Genomic DNA, 8,109 nt, shown 5'->3' with positions numbered 1-8,109 from the left:
AAAATAAGCTTTTAGGCTCGAAATAAGCTTGTAGACTCAAAATAAGTTTTCAGGCTTGAATTAAGCTTTCAGGCTCGAAATAAGCTTGTGGGCTCGAAATAAGCTTTCAGGCTCAAAATAAGCTTTTAGGCTCGAAATAAGCTTTTAGGCTCAAAATAAGCTAGTAGGCTTGAAATAAACTTTCAGGCTCGAAATAAGCTTTTAGGCTCGAAATAAGCTTTTAGGCTTGAAATAAGCTTGTAGGCTTGAAATAAGCTTTCAGGCTCGAAATAAGCTTTTAGGCTCGAAATAAGCTTGTAGACTTGAAATGAGCTTTTAAGCTCGAAATAAGCTTGTAGGTTTGAAATCAGCTTTCAGGCTCGAAATAAGCTTGTAGGCTTGAAATAAGTTTTCAGGCCCGAAGTAAGCTTTTCGGCTCAAAATAAGCTTTTAGGCTCGAAATAAGCTTGTAGGCTTGAAATAAGCTTTCAGGCTCGAAATAAGCCTTTAAGCTTCAAATAAGCTCCTAGGCTCGAAATAAGCTTTCAGGCTTGAAATATCCTTTTTAGGCTCAAAATAAGCTTTTAGGCTTGAAATAAGCTTTTAGGCTCGAAATAAGCTTGTAGGCTTGAAATAAGCTCTCAGGCTCGAAATAAGTTTTTAGGCTTGAAATAAGCTTTAAGGCTCGAAATAAGATTTTAGTCTCAAAATAAGCTTGTATGCTTGAAATAAGTTTTCCGGCTCGAAATAAACTTTTACGCTCGAAATAAGCTTGTAGGCTTGATATAAGCTTTCAGGATCGAAATATGCTTTTAGGCTTGAAATAAGCTTTTAGGCTCGAAATAAGCTTGTAGGCTTAAAATAACCTTTCATACTCGAAATAAGCTTTTCGGCTTAAAATAACCTTTCAGGATCGAAATAAACTTGTAGGCTTGAGATAAGTTTTCAGGCTCGAAGTAAGCTTTTCGGCTTGAAATAAGCTTTTAGGCTCGAAATAAGCTTGTAGGCTTGAAATAAGCTTTCAGGCTCGAAATAAGCTTTTAGGCTTGAAATAAACTTTTACGCTCGAAATAAATTTTAGGCTTGAAATAAGCTTTCAGGATCGAAATAAGCTTTTAGGCTTGAAATAAGCTTTTAGGCTCGAAATGAGCTTGTAGGCTTGAAAAAAGCTTTCAGGCTCGAAATAAACTTTTAGGCTTGAAATAGGCTTTTAGGCTCGAAATAAGCTTGTAGGCTTGAAATAAGCTTTCAGGCTCGAAATAAGCTTTTAGGCTTGAAATAAGCTTTTAAGCTCAAAATAAGCTTGCAGGCTTGAAATAAGCTTTCAGGCTCGAAATCAGCTTTTAGGCTTGAAATAAGCTTTTACGGTCGAAATAAGTTTGTACGCTTGAAATAAGCTTTCAGGCTTGAAATCAGCTTTTAGGCTTGAAATAAGCTTTTAGGCTTGAAATAAGCTTTTAGGCTCGAAATAAGCTTCTAGGCTTGAATAAGCTTTCAGGCTCGAAATAAGCTTGTAGGCTTGAAATAAGCTTTAAGGCTCAAAAAAAGCTTTTAGGCTTGAAATAAACCTTGAGGCTCGAAATAAGCTTGTAGGTTTGAAATATGCTCTCAGACTCGAAATAAGCTTTTAGGCTTAAAATAAGCTTTCAGGCTCGAAATAAGCTTGTAGGCTTGAAATAAGCTTTTAGACTCGAAATAAGCTTTTAGGCTTGAAATAAGCTTTCAGGCTAGAAATAAGCTTGTAGGCTTGGAATAAACTTTTAGGCTCGAAATAAGCTTTTAGGCTTGAAATAAGCTTTTAGGCTCGAAATAAGCTTGTAGACTTGAAATAAGCTTTTAGGCTCAAAATAAGCTTGTAGGCTTGAAATAAGATTTTAGGCTTGAAATAAGCTTTTAGGCTCGAAATAAGCTTGTAGGCTTGAAATAAGCTTTCAAGCTCGAAATAAGCTCGTAGGCTTGAAATAAGCTTTTTAGGCTCGAAATAAGCTTGTAGGCTTGAAATAAGCTTTCAGCCTCGAAATACGCTTTTAGGCTTGAGCTAAGCTTTTTAGACTCTAAATAAGCTTGTAGGATTGGAATAAGCTTTCAGGCTCGAAATCAGCTTTTAGGCTTGAGCTAAGCTTTTTAGGCTCGAAATAAGCTTGTAGGCTTGAAAAAAGCTTTCAGGATCGAAATAAGCTTGTGGGCTTGAAATAAGCTTTTTAGGCTCGAAATAAGCTTGTAGGCTCGAAATAAGCTTCCAGGCTCGAAATAAGCTTTTAGGCTTGAAATAAGCTTTCAGGCTCGAAATGAGCTTTCGGGCTCGAAATAAGCTTTTAGGCTCAAAATAAACTTTTAGGCTCGAAATGAGCTTGTAGGCTCAAAATGAGCTTGTAGGCTTGAAATAAGCTTTCATGCTCAAAATAAGCTTTTAGGCTCGAATTAAGCTTTTAGGCTCGAAATAAGCTAGTAGGCTTGAAATAAACTTTCAGGCTCGAAATAAGCTTTTAGGCTTGAAATAAGATTTTAGGCTCGAAATAAGCTTGTAGGCTTGAAGTAAGCTTTCAGGCTAGAAATAAGCTTTTAGGCTCGAAATTAGCTTTTAGGCTCGAAAAAAGCTTGTAGGCTCGAAAAAGGCTTGCAGGCTTGAAATAAGCTTTTAGGCCCGAAATAAGATTGTAGGCTCGAAATAAGCTTCCACGCTCGAAATAAGCTTTTAGACTCGAAATAAACTTGTAGGCTTGAAATAAGCTTTCAAACTTGAAATAAGCTTTTAGGCATGAAATAAGCTTTTAGGCTCGAAATAAGCTTTAAGGCTTGGAATAAGCTTTCACGCTAGAAATAAGCTTGTGGGCTTGAAATAAACTTTTAGGCTCGAAATAAGCTTGTAGGCTCAAAATAAGATTTTTAGGCTTGAAATGAGCTTTTAGGCTCGAAATAAGCTTGTAGGCTTGAAATAAGCTTTCAAGCTCGAAATAAGCTTGTAGGCTTGAAATAAGCTTTTTAGGCTCGAAAAAAACTTGTAGGCTTGAAATAAGCTTTCAGGCTCGAGATAAGCTTTTAGGCTTCAGCTAACCTTTTTAGGCTCGAAATAAGCTTGTAGGCTTGAAATAAGCTTTCACGCTCGAAATAAGCTTTTAGGCTTGAGCTAAGCTTTTTAGGCTCGGAATAAGCTTGTAGGCTTGAAAAAAGCTTTCAGGCTCGAAATAAGCTTGTCGGCTTGAAATAAGCTTTTTAGGCTCGAAATAAGCTTGTAGGCTCGAAATAAGCTTTCAGGCTCGAAATAAGCTTGTAGGCTTGAAATAAGCTTTTGGGCTCGAAATAAGCTTGTAGGCTCAAAATAAGCTTCCAGGCTCAAAATAAGCTTCTAGGCTCAGAATAAGCTTTAAAGCTAGAAATAAGCTTTTAGGCTCGAAATAAGGTTTCGGGCTCGAAATAAGCTTTTAGGCTCAAAATAAGCTTTTAGGTTCGAAATAAGCTTGTAGACTCAAAATAAGCTTTCACGCTCGAAATAAGCTTTTAGGCTCGAAATAAGCTTTTGGGCTCGAAATATGCTTGTAGGGTCGAAATAAGCTTTCAGGCTCAAATTAAACTTTTAGGCTCGAAATAAGCTTTTAGGCTCGAAATAAGCTAGTAGGCTTGAAATAAACTTTCAGGCTCGAAATAAGCTTTTAGGCTCGAAATAAGCTTTTAGGCTCAAAATAAGCTTATAGGCTTTAAATAAGCTTTAAGGCTCGAAATAAGCTTTTAGGCTCGAAATAAGCTTGTAGGCTTGAAATAAGCTTTTATGCTCGAAGTAAGCTTTTAGGCTCAAAATAAGCTTTTATGGCTGAAATAAGTTTTCAGGCTCGAAATAAACTTTTACGCTCGAAATAAGCTTTTACGCTTGATATAAGCTTTCAGGCTCGAAATAAGCTTTCAGGCTTGAAATAATCTTTTAGGCTCGAAATAAGCTTGTAGGCTTGAAATAACCTTTCTTTCTCGAAATAAGCTTTTCGGCTTGAAATCAGCTTTCAGGCTCGAAATAAGCTTGTAGGCTTGAAATAAGTTTTCATGCTCGAAGTAAGCTTTTCGGCTTGAAATCAGCTTTTAGGCTCGAAATAAGCTTGTAGGCTTGAAATAAGCTTTCAGGCTTGAAATAAGCTTTCAGGCTTGAAATAAGCTTTTAGGCTCGAAATAAGCTTGTAGGCTTGAAATAAGCTTTCAGGCTCAAAATAAGCTTTTAGGCTTGAAATAAGCTTTTAGGCTCGAATTAAGCTTTTAGGCTTGAATTATGCTTTTACACTCGAAATAAGCTTTTAGGCTTGGAATAAGCTTTTAGGCTCGAAATGAGCTTGTAGGCTTGAAATAAGCTTTCTGGCTCGAAATAAGCTTTTAGGCTTGAAATAAGCTTTTAGGCTCGAAATAAGCATCCAGGCTTGAAATAAGCTTTCAGGCTCGGAATAAGCTTTTAGGCTCAAAATAAGCTTTTAGGTTCGCAATAAGCTTGTATGCTTGAAATAAGCTTTCAGGCTGGAAATAAGCTTTTAGGCTCGAAATAAGCTTTTGGGCTCGAAATAAGCTTTTTAGGCTCGAAATAAGCTTTCAGGCTCAAAATAAGCTTTTAGGCTCGAAATAAGCTTTTAGGCTCGAGATAAGCTAGTAAGCTTGAAATAAACTTTCAGGCTCGAAATAAGCTTTTAGGCTCGAAATAAGCTTTTAGGCTCAAAATAAGCTTGTAGGCTTTGAATAAGCTTTCACGCTCGAAATAAGCTTTTACGCTCGAAATAAGCTTGTAAGCTTGAAATAAGCTTTTAGGCTCAAAATAAGCTTTTAGGCTCAAAATAAGCTTCTATGGCTGAATTAAGTTTTCAGGCTCGAAATAAACTTTTACGCTCGAAATAAGCTTTTAGGTTTGATATAAGCTTTCAGGCTCGAAATAAGCTTTTAGGCTTGGAATAAGCTTTTAGGCTCGAAATAACCTTGTAGGCTTGAAATAACCTTTCATTCTCGAAATAAGCTTTTCGGCTTGAAATCAGATTTCAGGCTCGAAATAAGCTTGTAGGCTTGAAATAAGTTTTCAGGCTCGAAGTAAGCTTTTCGGCTTGAAATCAGCTTTTAGGCTCGAAATAAGCTTGTAGGCTTGAAATAAGCTTTCAGGCTCGAAATAAGCTTTTAGGCTCGAAATAAGCTTTTAGGCTTGAAATAAGCTTTCAGGCTAGAAATAAGCTTGTAGGCTTGAAATAAACTTTTAGGCTCGAAATAAGCTTTTAGGCTTGAAATAAGCTTTTAGGCTCGAAATAAGCTTGAAAGCTCAAAATAAGCTTTTAGGCACGAAATAAGCTTGTAGGCTCGAAATAAGATTTTATGCTTGAAATAAGCTTTTAAGCTCGAAATAAGCTTGTAGGCTTGAAATAAGCTTTCAAGCTCGAAATAAGCTTGTTGGCTTGAAATAAACTTTTTAGGCTGGAAATAAGCTTGTAGATTTGAAATAAGCTTTCAGGCTCGAAATAAGCTTTTAGGCTTCAGCTAAACTTTTTAGGCTCGAAATAAGCTTGTGGGCTTGAAATAAGCTTTCAGGCTCGAAATAAGCTTTTAGGCTTGAGCTAAGCTTTTTAGGCACGAAATAAGCTTGTAGGCTTGAAATAAGCTTTCAGGCCAAAAATAAGCATTTAGGCTTGAGCTAAGCTTTTTAGGCTCGAAATAAGCTTGTAGGCTTGAAATAAGCTTTCAGGCTCGAAAAAAGCTTTTAGGCTTGAAATAAGCCTTTAGGCTCGAAATAAGCTTGTAGGTTTGAAATATGTTCTTAGGCTCGAAATAAGCTTTTAGGCTTCAAATAAGCTTTCAGGCTCGAAATAAGCTTGTAGGCTCGAAATAAACTTGTAGGCTCGAAATCAGCTTTTAGGCTTGAAATAAGCTTGTAGGCTCGAAATAAGATTTTAGGCCTGAAATAAGCTTTTAGGCTCGAAATAAGCTTGTAGGCTTGAAATAAGCTTTCAAGCTCGAAATAAGCTTGTAGGCTTGAAATAATCTTTTTAGGCTCGAAATAAACTTGTAGGCTTGAAATAGGCTTTCAAGCTCGAAATAAGCTTTTAGGCTTGAGCTAAGCTTTTTAGGCTGGAAATAAGCTTGTAAGCTTGAAATAAGCTTTCAGGCTCGAAATAAGCTTTTAGGCTTAATCTAAGCTTTTTATGCTCAAAATAAGCTTGTAGGCTTGAAAAAAGCTTTCAGGCTTGAAAAAAGCTTTTTACGCTCGAAATAAGCTTGAAGGCTCGAAATAAGCTTTCAGGCTCGAAATGAGCTTTTAGGCTTAAAATAAACTTTTCGGCTCGAAATAAGCTTTCAGGCTCGAAATAAGCTTTTAGGCTCGAAATAAGATTGTAGGCTTGAATTAACCTTTCATTCTCGAAATAAGCTTTTCGGCTTGAAATCAGCTTTCGGGCTCGAAATAAGCTTGTAGGCTTGAAATAAGTTTTTACGCTCCTAGTAAGCTTTTCGACTCGAAATAAGCTTTTAGGCTCGAAATAAGCTTGTAGGCTTGAAATAAGCTTTCAGGCTCGAAATAAGCTTTTAGGCATGAAATAAGCTTTGAGGCTCGAAATAAGCCTTCAGGCTTGAAATAAGCTTTTAGGCTCGTAATAAGCTTTTAGGCTTCATATAAGCTTTTAGGCTCGAAAAAAGCTTGTAGGCTTGAAATAAGATTTCAGGCTTGAAATAAGCTTTAAGGCTTGAAATTGGCTTTTAGGCTCGAAATAAGCTTGTAGGCTTGAAATAAGCTTCCAGGCTCGAAATAAGCTTTTAGGCTTGAAAAAAGCTTTTAAGCTCGAAAAAAGCTTGTAGGCTTGAAATAAGCTTTCAGGCTCGAATCCAGCTTTTAGGCTTGAAATAAGCTTATAGGCTCGAAATAAGCTTGTAGGCTTGAAATAAGCTTTAAGGCTCGAAATCAGCTTTTAGGCTTGAAATAAGCTTTTAGGCTCAAAATAAGCTTCTAGGCTTGAAATAAGCTTTCAGGTTTGAAATCAGCTTTTAGGCTTGAAATAATCTTTCAGGCTCGAAATAAGCTTTTAGGCTTGAAATAAGCCTTTAGGCTCGGAATAAGCTTGTAGGTTTGAAATATGCTCTTAGGCTCGAAATAAGCTTTTAGGCTTGAAATAAGCTTTTAGGCTCGAAATAAGCTTTTAGGCTTGAAATAAGCTTTTAGGCTTGAAATAAGCTTTTAGGCTCTAAATAAGCTTGTAAGCTTGAAATAAGCTTTTAGGTTCGAAATACGTTTTTAGGCTCGAAATAAGCTTGTAGGCATGAAATAAGCTTTTAGGCTCGAAATAAGCTTGTAGGCTTGAAATAAGCTTTCAATCTCAAAATAAGCTTGTTGGCTTGAAATAAACTTTTTAGGCTCAAAATAAGCTTGTAGGCTTGAGATAAGATTTCATGCTCGAAATAAGCTTTTAGGCTTGAGCTAAGCTTTTTAGGCTCGAAATAAGCTTGTAGGCTTGAAATATGCTTTCAGGCTCGAAATAAGCTTTTAGGCTTGAGCTAAGCTTTTTAGGCTCGAAATAAGTTTGTAGGCTTGAAATAAGCTTTCAGGCTCGAAATAAGCTTTTAGGCTTGAGCTAAGCTTCTTAGGCTCGAAATAAGCTTGTGGGCTCGAAATAAGCTTTCAGGCTCGAAATAAGCTTTTAGGCTTGATCTAAGATTTTAGGCTTGAAATAAGCTTGTAGGCTTGAAATAAGCTTTCAGGCTCGAAAAAAGCTTTTAGGCTTGAAATAAGCCTTTAGGCTCGAAATAAGCTTGTAGGTTTGAAATATGCTCTTAGGATCGAAATAAGCTATTAGGCTTGAAATAAGATTTCAGGCTCGAAATAAGCTTGTAGGCTTGAAATAAGCTTTTAGGCTCGACATAAGCTTTTAGGCTTGAAATAAGCTTTCAGGCTAGAAATAAGCTTGTAGGTTTGAAATAAACTTTTAGGATCGAGATAAGATTTTAGGCTTGAAATAAGCTTTTAGGCTTGAAATAAGCTTGTAGGCTCGAAATAAGCTTTTAGGCTCGAAATAAGCTTGTAGGCTCGAAATAAGATTTTAGGCTTGAAATAAGCTTTTAGGCTTGAAATAAGCTTGTAGGCTTGAAATAAACTTTCAAGCTCGAAATAAGCTTGTAGGCTTGAAATAAGCTTTT

The sequence above is a fragment of the Palaemon carinicauda genome, chromosome 43 (genome assembly GCF_036898095.1).
Source record: "Palaemon carinicauda isolate YSFRI2023 chromosome 43, ASM3689809v2, whole genome shotgun sequence".
In the NCBI taxonomy this organism is placed as follows: Eukaryota; Metazoa; Arthropoda; class Malacostraca; order Decapoda; family Palaemonidae; genus Palaemon; species Palaemon carinicauda.
This window is presented reverse-complemented; position numbering follows the sequence as displayed.